This window comes from Schistocerca serialis, chromosome 2 (genome assembly GCF_023864345.2).
Source record: "Schistocerca serialis cubense isolate TAMUIC-IGC-003099 chromosome 2, iqSchSeri2.2, whole genome shotgun sequence".
In the NCBI taxonomy this organism is placed as follows: domain Eukaryota; kingdom Metazoa; phylum Arthropoda; class Insecta; order Orthoptera; family Acrididae; genus Schistocerca; species Schistocerca serialis.
The window spans coordinates 647,657,854-647,669,985 of record NC_064639.1 but is presented as its reverse complement, the minus strand read 5'-3'; positions in this window follow the sequence as shown (position 1 = coordinate 647,669,985).

Here is a 12,132-nt window from a genome sequence, read left to right as displayed (position 1 = left end):
CGCTTCTAATACTCTCCAGATGCCACTATCTGAGAAAGACAGATTCAGATCAGAAAGTGCCCTAAAGCAACTCTAAATGTGAACGAAGATCCAATATTCTGCATGTCAAATTTACACGTGAAAAGACACACGGAAAAGACACTACTTTACGTAACCTGACCACTATCTTGGTTCCCAACCAGCTGAAAGCTATTACAGTGCTTGCGACGTGCTGCGGTCTCGCCATTGTACACAAGTTTACTAGTCGAATGTGTTCATAATCACATAATAAAAGGGTCTACAAAGCTGTTTCCTACAACTTGTTCCCCCTGAGTCACACATAAGGAAGAAATGTCGTTGTTCAGCAAAGTAGAGTGCAATAAAAATGGGTTTTGCCGCCTAGCGTGTTCATTGGCTATAATTGGTCAGAGCTCTCTTAGTTTTTTGTAAGAGGGGCCCGAACTTTTCTGTTTCAACAAGAACAGTCTACCTTGCTCTTGAAGAAGGAGGAGACCCATGACTGAATGTCTGTGATTCATTTTTGTAGCGCGTGTGGTATAATTCAGCGGTGCACGAATGGCACTCGTTCAAAAAAGACCGTCTTTTTCAATACACAATCTGATCAGAAGAATCTGCACACCTATTAGTGGACATTCACATGGGGAGTGTCGACCTCTCTTCTCTGTGTTGGCTTGAACTCTTCTGGGAACACTTTCAGTGGGATGTCAGACTGAATGTGGAGGAATCTCAGCCTATTCTTTAGGGCCAAAACCAGGGAAAGTAGTTGTGATAGACGGTGGGATCTGGATTGAACTCATCAGAAAGATGTTCCATAGGATTCACGTTGGGAACCTGTGCAGGCCAGTCCATTTCAGAAATTATTGCTGACTGCTATTTTTCATATTATAGTATTTATGGCAATTTTAGAACCAGTTGCAAATGGCATAATAGAAAGTCCGAGACCGGTAATGGACAAAATAAAATTGTTCACAGCCATTGGAGTGGTTTTTCACTAACAATTCAGTAATGTTATTGTCCACAAACTACTGTCTCACAGGTGCTGCTTGATGACAGTGAAACTGTGTCGTTACTTATTTTTATCATTTTAACAGCGACCTACAGAATTTGCCCTGACAAAGACAACTGAAGCTTAACCTGTTCCTTTATTACACGCAATATACAAGCCCATCGAAATCTGACTGTTATGCACTGACAACATGACTTCTAACAATTAACACAAAAGAATGGCCCTGAGTTGCAAGAAATACTAACTACAATACAAATCCATAAAATATGAAATTAAATAAATATGAAACTACCTCAAAATCTGTTAATCTCCTAAACTCATTTCAATCTTGAATTACAATAATGGGAAACCCTTTCTTTTTATGAGTGACTTACCTCACAGAAATACTTCATAACATGAACTACTACAATTACAGCAAGCAGCAGCTGCAGCCAGCTAAATAAAAAGATTCTAACTGCTATAGACTCTAACTACTAGGAGGCAAATGGTTAGCAAGAGAAAGATTTTGTTGAAGAGCAAACAATGTATTTAGAAAATTTTATCTAATTCATTTGATATCCATTTCCAAAAATTAAATTGTTCTCAATAATTCCACTACCCAAACTTTACCAAGAACGTCCATCCTCATTTTAGAATGCATGTACTACCAACACGGAGTCTCCACTAAGAAAATCATATCCATACACTTCTCTACCCTCTCGCTAACAGCTGGTCTGTCCAAGCACACAATCTCTTGCACAGAGCGCTGTCAGCAGTATTAACACAGTCTACAGTGCTGCCAAAATACAAACAGGCTACTTACATAGCCTCCCTGCTCCCCTAAAAAATTTTACGAACTGTTTTGGGCAGTGGCCAAGACTAAGTTGTTAAAATTTTTTATATTAACACTAGCAAATAGAGAAGATGCACACAAAGTTCAAGTATTATGCTGCTGGCCAATAAGGTAAAAATTCTCCTCACAGTCCCTTCTTCTTATTATTGTTCTTTCCTTTCGAAGTGCTCTTTTTTAAGAATGTGTATCATTAAATTATTATTTAATGGATCTGTTGACAGAAAGTGTTTTATTAGCATGTGTATTGAATTTTATTTTATAAAACTATTGCTGCAGTGCAGCTATAAACCAGATATCAGATGAAATAAGCAAATATGTACAAAGAAAAAGGTAGAAATATTCTCAAGTCTTCTAGAATGGTTCAAATGGCTCTGAGCACTATGGGACTTAACATCTGACGTCATCAGTCCCCTAGAACTTAGAACTACTTAAACCTAACTAACCTAAGGACATCACATACATCCCTGCCCGAGGCAGGATTCGAACCTGCGACTGTAGCAGTCACGTGGTTCCGGACTGAAGCGCCTAAAAGCGCTCGGGTACCGAGGCAGGCCAACTCTTGTAGAGAGACACTTGTCATAAACAGGTGTGTGAACATTAAAATATTTCTCATCAATTCATAAGCATTTCAGTAAGAAGCACAAAGTTCAAACTCCAAAGAGTATTCATATGTTTACAAGTAATAGTGTATGTCGTGTTTGTGGTGTGTCCTGCAAGGAAATGTCAATAGCGGGCTCAACAGCTTCTCTTTTCTATAGCTATGTGAGCGCTTGCGGGAGTGGGATGAGCTTAAGAGCGGTTGAAGCAGCACAGGTGAAGTTGACCGGCAACACAACAATGGGTATATTAGGAGGCTAGCGTGCAACCCAGCACAGCAAAGCATTACATCAAGGTCACACATACTCTTTACCAACATATTTATGGCAACAGTTTCAGCTACAGTGATAGTTTCATACAAATAAAGGAATTCACATGTTGAAAAGTTATGGGAGAAGAGTGTAGAAATGAAATCTCATCAATAACAGTGTCCAAAAATTTCTGCCAGCATTCTGGTACTCACATTCTCATATATACTCACTTTTCATATTGATCATAACCATATCTCGACATCATAATACACATCGTCGTCGTAAAAGTATCATCGTAACACACCAATAAAATCTCAAGATCGTCGTAGCTTCCTTCAATAATCTCAAAAGCTCTAAAAATGCTCTGTTCGTTTCAGTAATGTCATCTACCTCAAAAGTGCTTCAAAAATCATACAATACACATTACTCAAAACTCCCGCAGTATCGCAATGCTTCCAAAAATATATGTGAACTGTTTACAAAATGCAGACAAAATACAATTTCATAAATGCAAAGTAAGCCGCCTGTGTAATTATCTAGACATGTGTCATAGACGTATCAAAAATGTTTATTTCTCTCTGTAAAATGACCAGATAGCTGTGTAACTCTGTGTTAGATAAATATGGTACCGATGTTTAAAACTGTACAAGCACATACCATATTAGCTATGGTTCCTTGCACTTGCCACACACATGGTACACAAAGTAGGCGTACCCTCACCAATGTGTAGTTTCTTTGCATTTGTCTTATAGCGTACTTTTCTCCCTTTGTCTGTTGGAGAATTTATATTTTTAATAGCCAAATCAACTATGTCTTTACGTCGTAGTTTACGTGTACTCGGAAAAGGAACAAGCTCTCTGATTCTGTTTGGTGGTTCCTCAAAAATGGTAAAATGGTTCAAATGGCTCTGAGCACTATGGGACTTAACATCTGAAGTCATTAGTCCCCTAGAACTTAGAACTACTTAAACGTAACACACATCAATGCCCGAGGCAGGATTCGAACCTGCGACCGTAGCGGTCGCGCGGTTCCAGACTGAAGCGCCTAGAACCACCCGGCCACACCGGCCGGCGTTGGTTCCTCATTCTTCAGTACAAGAATAGGTGGTAAAGCAGTGGAGTCGTGAGGCATGGCATTTCATTCAGTACATTTTGAAATAAGTGTAAGTATCTGTCCCAATACTGATGCTCCCTGTGACAGTGAAGACTGCAAAGCTTATTAATTTCTTTCATAATGCGTGCAGGCGGGTTACAATGTGGAGAGCACAAGGAAATAAAAACGGGTTTGATTTTATGATTTCGAAGGATGTGTGAGGAAGTAGCACATCTGAACTGTGGTCTGTTATCTGAAATGATCTTGTCATCGTGTCCAACTTCACGTAAGAAATTTTTAACAAAGGCGTTGGATACAGAACGTCCAGTGGCTTTGTGTAACGGTGTAAAAGAAACAGATTATGAAGTAAGTTCAACAGCGACCAGAACGTACGAAAATACATTCAATGTTTTAAAAATGGGTCCCATAATATCAAAAGCAGCTAATTCTTTTAATCTAATAGGAAAAATAGGAAACATTGGAGCACGATATGAGACGGTAGACGGTTTAACTTCTTGACAAATTTGCAAATAGACAAAACTCTCTTGATACTCTTCTCCATGTTGTTAAAACAAAAAGTCGTCTGAAGAATATGATAACATTTTCGTGGACCAGAATGTGCGTAGCTGAAATGAATGTATCAGATGAGTTTATTAACAAAATGGTCAGGAATACAAAGAACCCATAGCTTGTCATCAACCGTGCAACGTTTGAAGAGTGTGTTATTTCTTACCAGATAATAATGACGTATCTGCGTGTGTGTCTTTTCATGTCATTTAGTTTCGATACCTTTCCAAATCGGATCCTTGTCTTGCTCACAGCAATGTCCTTTAAAGATGCAGTGACGAAGTTCTCAAAAGCTACTTTTTGAATCTAAAGAGTACTGAAATTTTTATCAAGGTTAGCTTCTGTGTTGCTTTTCTCAAGGCCAGCCGGTGCACGTGAAAATGCGTCCGCAACAGTGCTTTCCGAGCTAGGAATGTAGAGTATTGTGAAGCGGAATTCTTGCAGAAAAAAATAAACAGTAATGTCATTTTCTATAGCTTCTTCAAATAGATTGGCTGCAAGACAGTAATCCTGTGACAGATCTGGATAAGCTAATATTGGCGCACTAAGTAGGGCTTCTAGAGAATCAAATTACAACTGTACCTGTTCGTCCCAGTTCCAAATACTGTTTTTGCCAGTGACAGAACAAAGTATTAGACTTACTAGAATTTACATATTTAGGAAACGACGGTAGAAATTCACGAGACATAGAAAACTGGCAACTTGTCTTTTTGTGGAAGGAACAGGAATAGCTCTGATAGCTTCCAACTTTTCAGGATCCGGCTCAATGCCCTCAGAAGAAATAATGTGCCCCAAAAACTTCACGCTAGTTCAATAATGCCCTCGTCAAGCATAGATTGTACTAACTCGGTCCCCATAATTTGTCGGAATTACATATGGTCTGACGCAAAATTTTGTACATGAAATTTGTACTGAAATCCTTTAATTGTTCCTGTTTTGTGAGTAAAAACTGTGGAATGTGATTGTAAGATGTGAAAAGGTCCTACTTAACACGTCATTACAGTTCTCAAATGTTTGAATTTTTTCTCAATTAAAACGTTAGTATCTAATACGTCATCAATATCACCCCTGTCAGTACTTGCAAAGTGATTATTAGTGTCAAATTCTGTCGAAAGTTCCTGACTGTAATCTTATGAAAGGTAAAGCCAATTCGATTGTCTTCCTCGTCATGGCTTGAGAGCCAATCTTCAAATTTCAAAGCTACTGACTTACTTTCTTTCTCTAAACTTATTTCAGCGTCGTGAAAGTTTAAAATTGCTTTATACTCATTCAAAAAATCTGCACCTAATACAATTTCCATCGACAATAATGGAACAATAAGAAAATTCATAATAAATCTGTGGGTTTGACAATAGAATTCTAAGTTAGTTTGTTGGCGTACATCTACACTTTTTCCAAAAATTGCACCTTGTAATTTAATCTTAGTAAAGGAAGTGTGGGGCAGTCGTTCGATTTGTTGCATTTGATGAAAGCTGTTTTACTAATTACCAAAATAGGACTGCGGGATTCAAGTACTGTCGTTAATTTTATGTCATTTGTTGTGATGTGAATTACAGGATATGCAGTATTGTTCTGTTTCATGTCATGTTCCTGGAGTAAAATGTCCCTAATATCTTCCATTTTCACGTAACTGACAGTCATGGTAGTTCTATCATTAGCTTCATAAGTACCTTTTGTGGCTGCCTGTGGTGCGAGTCATTGTCTATTATCTCTTAGTTGTCACGCGTCGTTGCAGGGATTTGGAGGTATAATTTCTACAATTTCAACTTGTCGAGCGGACCCTGCCCTATTTCAATCACGCCAGATCTGATTATATTTAGGTTTCTTGTCATGACTAGAGCGTCTGTAGTCTGGCTGGACAGTTCTGTATTTTCTTTCTTGTTGATTAAATGGAGGAGAGTTTCTCCCTGACTCGTAATTACTGGGTGGACTGTTGTGTCTGAAGTCATTTTGTCTCCCTTGATAATAATTGTTCTGGTTCCCATATTGTCTATTTCTACGGTTGTGTCTGTCACAGTCACTACCACGAAAATGTGATCTTCCTCTTTAATTATTATTATTCTGATAATGGTTGTCATACGGATGGTGTCTGTGTTGGTCACGATATGCGTTATAACGGTAGCCTTGTCGTGTATGGTTATTGGTTCTGTCGTCACGAAATTGTGATGGATGTGATCTGTAAAAGTTATTTTTTTCCTGTTTCCGCACCCTGCGATTGTCCGTGTCGATTTCCAGTTCTTTCAAAGGTCCCTCATGACTTCTAATAATTAACACAAAACAATGGCTCTGAATTGCAAGAAATCCTAACAATAATATAAATCCTAAAAATCTTAAATTAAAGAAATATGAAACTACCTGCAACTCTGTTAATTCCCTAAACTCATTTCAATCACGTAAGCAAGCAGCAACACGAGCCAGCGAAATAAAAAGATTCTATTTACTATAGACTCTAAATATTACGAGGCATATGGTCAGAAAAAGAAAGATTTTTGTTGAAAAGCGAACAATGCATTTAGACATCCAGTTCCAAAAATTATGTAGTTCTGAATATTTCTACTACTGAAACATTTCATCCATCCTCATGTTGTGGGTCGACGAGTGAAGTCTGATGGTTGTTGTTGGTAGTTCGCCGTCTTTCTCACGTGAGCCTCTAGTCAGATAGAAAGCGATGCGTAACAACTGACCAGTCTGCACGGCCACATTCTGATCCAGCCCATTTACGGAAATGTTTCTATTCTCTTTCTACTTAGCGGGATTAGAACTATGATTCAAAATGAAGGTATATTTTTCTAGTTCATACATATATTTATTAAAGTATCTCTCGTACAACACTTTGAAAATCACCATGTTCAATTGACAGTAAATTTCTCTATTCTAAACAGCACAACTAGCAGTTCAGAGGCGACCTCTACGGTACGTTCCTACCACACAGACTTTCAACCTAACCACTAATAGTCAAATAAATGTTCGAAATAAATACTCGCCACAGAAGTGGAAATAATAGTCACAACTTGCTTCGCGGATTTTGTAATTATCACGGACGGCACACTAACAGTTACTTTAGCAAAATGTAAGCGATCCAGGGCGGTGTACAGTCCTCGGGAGTTCACTGTCAGTTATTACAGAAACTACGCGTTTTGTCACAACCCTTCTCTGACATCATACGAGACCGAGCGCAATCCGACGTTTAACAGACGCGGATCCTACAGTGGCTGAGCACAAAGTGAATCTTTTTTCTCCCTCTCGGGCTATGTTTATTAATGTGCCGCATCGGACAGCCAGGGGAACATATGCTGTGATCTGTCTTATGCACACGGCAGCAGCCTGTGAACGACTGCTTTCCCTGACACATAATCTTTAATAACAAAACTATGAATTGATTTAGAAGCGTCTTAATTATTATCTGCATTCTGGTAAGCTGTTGGAAATCACAGAAAATGTTTCAGCTCGCTTGAATAAAAACATTGCCTTCTAGAGTTCTTATAGTGGAACTAACGGTACATCGTTACCACTCAACTATAACTTCAATAGACCTTGTATTGGTTGATATTAACACCACAATTTTAAAATTTGTTACATCTCTGTTATTTAGTAAGTTTTATCATGTGCTGTAACCAAAATTTTCTACCATTAAAGTTAAGGTACTTAATCTCCTACAAATGGGCATATTTTAGTTACAAATTTGGTTTTCATTAAATTGCTCAAAAACTGTAGGAAGTAGCTTAACGTGGTCTCTGCGTTATTATTTTTAGGTTGACCGGAAGCATCATAGAAATTTTTACGGTTCTAAGTCTAGTATTCAACGCTTTAAATTTTTCTTAAAAACGTGGAATCTGACTGTAATTTTTATTCTATTATTTTGAAACTTGCATCACTTATTTATGACCTCCATAGGCACATTCTGACCAAATCCTAGCTTTATTATTTAGCGCCGCTTATTTTTTTCTTAAAACATTATTTTATTGAAAACTATTGATTTAATCACTTTAAGACTTGACATTTAAAACGTTATTACATTAAAATATATGTTGACAAGGTTTGAATATAAAATTTTGACTTTTAATTTTAAACTTAATTATGGTGCAATACATGTGCGCTACACGCAGACGCGTTAAGGTGGCGTGGTGCTACTAGCAGTCCCGGTACACTCGCCTGTGTATCTCGCCACCAATACAGCGCTTGTTTCGCTTCAATTTTACAAAGCATATCCTACCAACACACAGTCTCCACCGAGAAAATCTTTCCATACACTTCTCTATCCACTAATTGCTAGTCCGTCCAACCACAGAATCTCTTGGCGAGGGCGTAGAGTGCTGTCAGCCATATTAACATAGTCCATACCGCTGCCAACATACCAACAGGCTACTTACAACAGGTCGCGTTGTAACGCTGATACAAACAGCCATCGTCTCCGAACTGTTCCCCTACTGTGCGCAATGGAAAGAGAGGTAAAATGTGTTCATATCTTTACGCATCTAGCGTTTTCTTAAGCGTGTTAAGAGGGCCACACTCTAACCACGGAAAACTTCCCCATACTGTAACACGACCTTCTCCCTACTTCACTTCTGGTACCACACACAATTGCAGGTAACGTTCTCTACGCATTCACCAAACACAAACCCTTTCATAGGATAACCGCGGTTTCTAGTGTGAGTCATCATTGCAAATCACTTGTTTCCAGTCAGCAACTGTCCAGTGGATTCGCTCTTCACACCATCTGAACGTTGCTTAGCACCGACTACATGCTTATGAGCTGATAATCGATCACTGTAACCTATTGTTTTTACCTCTCTATGCACAGTAATTGTATTAGCTGGACTAGTGGTAGCATTTGTGGAGTGATGAGCGATTCCTTCCGCTTATTACATCCGATTTCTTACGACCACCTTCGGTAGTCCGTCAGTACATCAGGTCTACCAGATCTTAATGTCACTGTGATTGTTCCTTTGCGTTTCCACAACACAATCACGTCACCAACAGTCAGCTTGGACAGTTTTGGAAGGTTTGAAATGTAGCTAGTGGATTCGCAACCCATGTAATATCTAATGGGTGGTCCACTTTCGAAGAGTGAGTTCTCCTGGCCCACTCATTCCGCGTTTACTGTTTCTGTACTGACAACACAGTGCTTCCCGTCTCCTTTTATACTGGCGAGTCCGATTTATCGTGACATCTAGTGGACACTTCGGCATTACATATGGGTGTTAGATTGTGTGTATATGAAGCAATAAAACACACTGAGCTCAATAACAAGACATACTAGACACAAAACATCAGACTTTGGGTCCATCCGGCCGTCGCTTTTGTATCAAGTCCTTAGTCCTTTACCTGAGAGGACTGTACTCGAGGAACAATTGTTTACAATAGCCTTTGTACCGGCAGCGAATATCCTAAAGCATTTTCACATACAGTGCTGCTCGTTCATCCACTGCTAGGCGCATTGTTGGTCGCGTTTGTCTTTTTAGTGTGGTGCCTTAACAGATGGTGAATATGTGGCAGGCTGTTTTGAGATTTGTGACCTCCCTGGAGGCAAGGTGCCGTATCCGGCATTGTTCAGGTATTCATTTTGCCAGTTTTCTATTAGAAACAAAAACAAAAAATTAATTGCATTTGTAATGCAGTACTGAACAGAAAAAATTTATTTCCATGTATTCGGGGAAACACCTTTTGAAATTATGAAACAGTTGTGCAGAGAAGTATGCATCGTGTACAAATGTATAATTACAGTAACCAAATTAGGAAACATGTTCCTAGACACTTTCTGCTCGCTGGGTGCAGCTGCTTCGCATATCTACAAAGAGATTTTGTAAATGTCTCTGTGGTAATGCCTCTTCGTGGCTCCATAGACAGCTATCGCTCTCGCCTACAGAAGTTTTCCCTCCCTAGTTGAAACTTCTTAAAAGCGCTGACAGATGTCAGGGATTTCCTTACGTTGACTCGGCTGTAGGAGCGTCTTAATAGTAAAGGATAGATGTGCTAAAACTTCATGCATTTTTTTCACATTTATCAGTGTTCGCGACGTCATTTCTCTTGAATTATGTGTCGTACAAAGCTATATTTCAGTAAATACAATCAGCGGCAAATGTATATGGCGTCAGAGAAATATGTTGCGAATAGAGTCAGTGTCAGTAGAAAAGAAGTAATAAATCTAAAAGTCATTTATGATGCAGCTGTGTTTCATGCATTTCTGTGTTTATGACGTCATATCTCCTGAACTAAGATAGATGGTTCGTGGTTCTAACACACACCGATTGATGCCTGTCAGTAAGGGAAATGTGCACCAAGTTTGGTTGAAATGGGTCCATTGGTTTAGAAGGAGATGTGGACCAAACACACACACACACACACACACACACACACTCACACACATACACAATCACACACACACACACAGATACATCCATTTTTGTAACATTTATGGATTCAATCATCACTTAATGAGGATTTCTGTGCAGATTTTCTCAGTTTATTTTCTTAGTAAAACACACATAGACACCTTTAAATTGATTTAACCATAAGTAAACGTTTTAGGCTCTGAAAAGAATCGCTTATGAGGAACATCTTTAAAATAAATTATAAATAAATTTATTTCAGTATCCTACTTCATTCGGCATCCCTCATTTACGAGTAAAAATAACTATTATAAGGTTTTTTCCTTCAACAGAATGAAACAAGAGTCAAACAAAGAGTAGAAGAGTAACTCTTAAGGCTTCCATGGCATGCATATGTTTAACATATAGTTCTCGGGTCTCTTTGCGTATCACATTTTGTGTATGTCACAATGTTTCTTCGAGGAAACTGCCCGATACGGTCAGGTGATAACTGTCTCTTACTGCTGGTAAGTACCGACTACCACTGTCAACATTTGGAAAGTCCGTAAGGAGTTCTCGTTCGAAAGGTCCTTGCAGACGAGTAATGATGGCATGTTCAGAGCCTGGCCATTAGCAGAAGGTTACAATTCACTTTTATAATCTTCGATAAACTAAGGCTACATGGCCAGTTAACAATAATTACTTTTATCCTTTCGATAGTAGTTAACACCACTACTGAAATGTACATATTATTATGGGAATATGTGTTGCAAAGTCATCGCTCATGACAAAAGAGAACCTTACGGAGAGAAAAAGTTTTGAAAAGCGGCCGTAAATGGAAAAGAGCTTTGGAGCTCAGACGCTCTATGACAGAGACGTCTTGCAGTTGATATGGCCAATGAAAGATAGGCGTCTGAGTTCCAGAGTTCCAATTCGGATCCGTTATACAATTTTATTGCTGTTATTCCAGATCGGCCACAATCACTCTGTTGATGGATCAAGACAGAGATGAAGAGAGGATAATTTATTTGCAAACCACTGTTTAAAATTATATAAATAACAGCATGAGCGCTCATACTGGTTTTTCAGTTGAACAGTAGCTAACGTCACTTATGGATAACCCACAGTAAGCTGTCGTACAGACAGGTTTTATTTCGTGTAATATGCATCTTGGTTTTATAATCTTCTGATAGCTAGGGGCTGATTAAGATAACACTACGAAAGGCTAAAAGAGATTAGACGGTGCGTCGTCACCTGACACTATTCTGAAGGATTAAATACCAATTCTTAGATAAACTTGGAAAATACTTGTAAACTACAGGGCGATAGTCAGTAGATTATCAGTGACGGTTATATAATCAAACGGACATGATTTAAAGGGGCGTGATTTAAAGGGATTGTTATAAGTGTCCCTGCACCTCAGCCAGTTGCGTGCGAGATGCCGCGAATGCCGCCGCCTTCTCTTGGGCGACTTAGTGG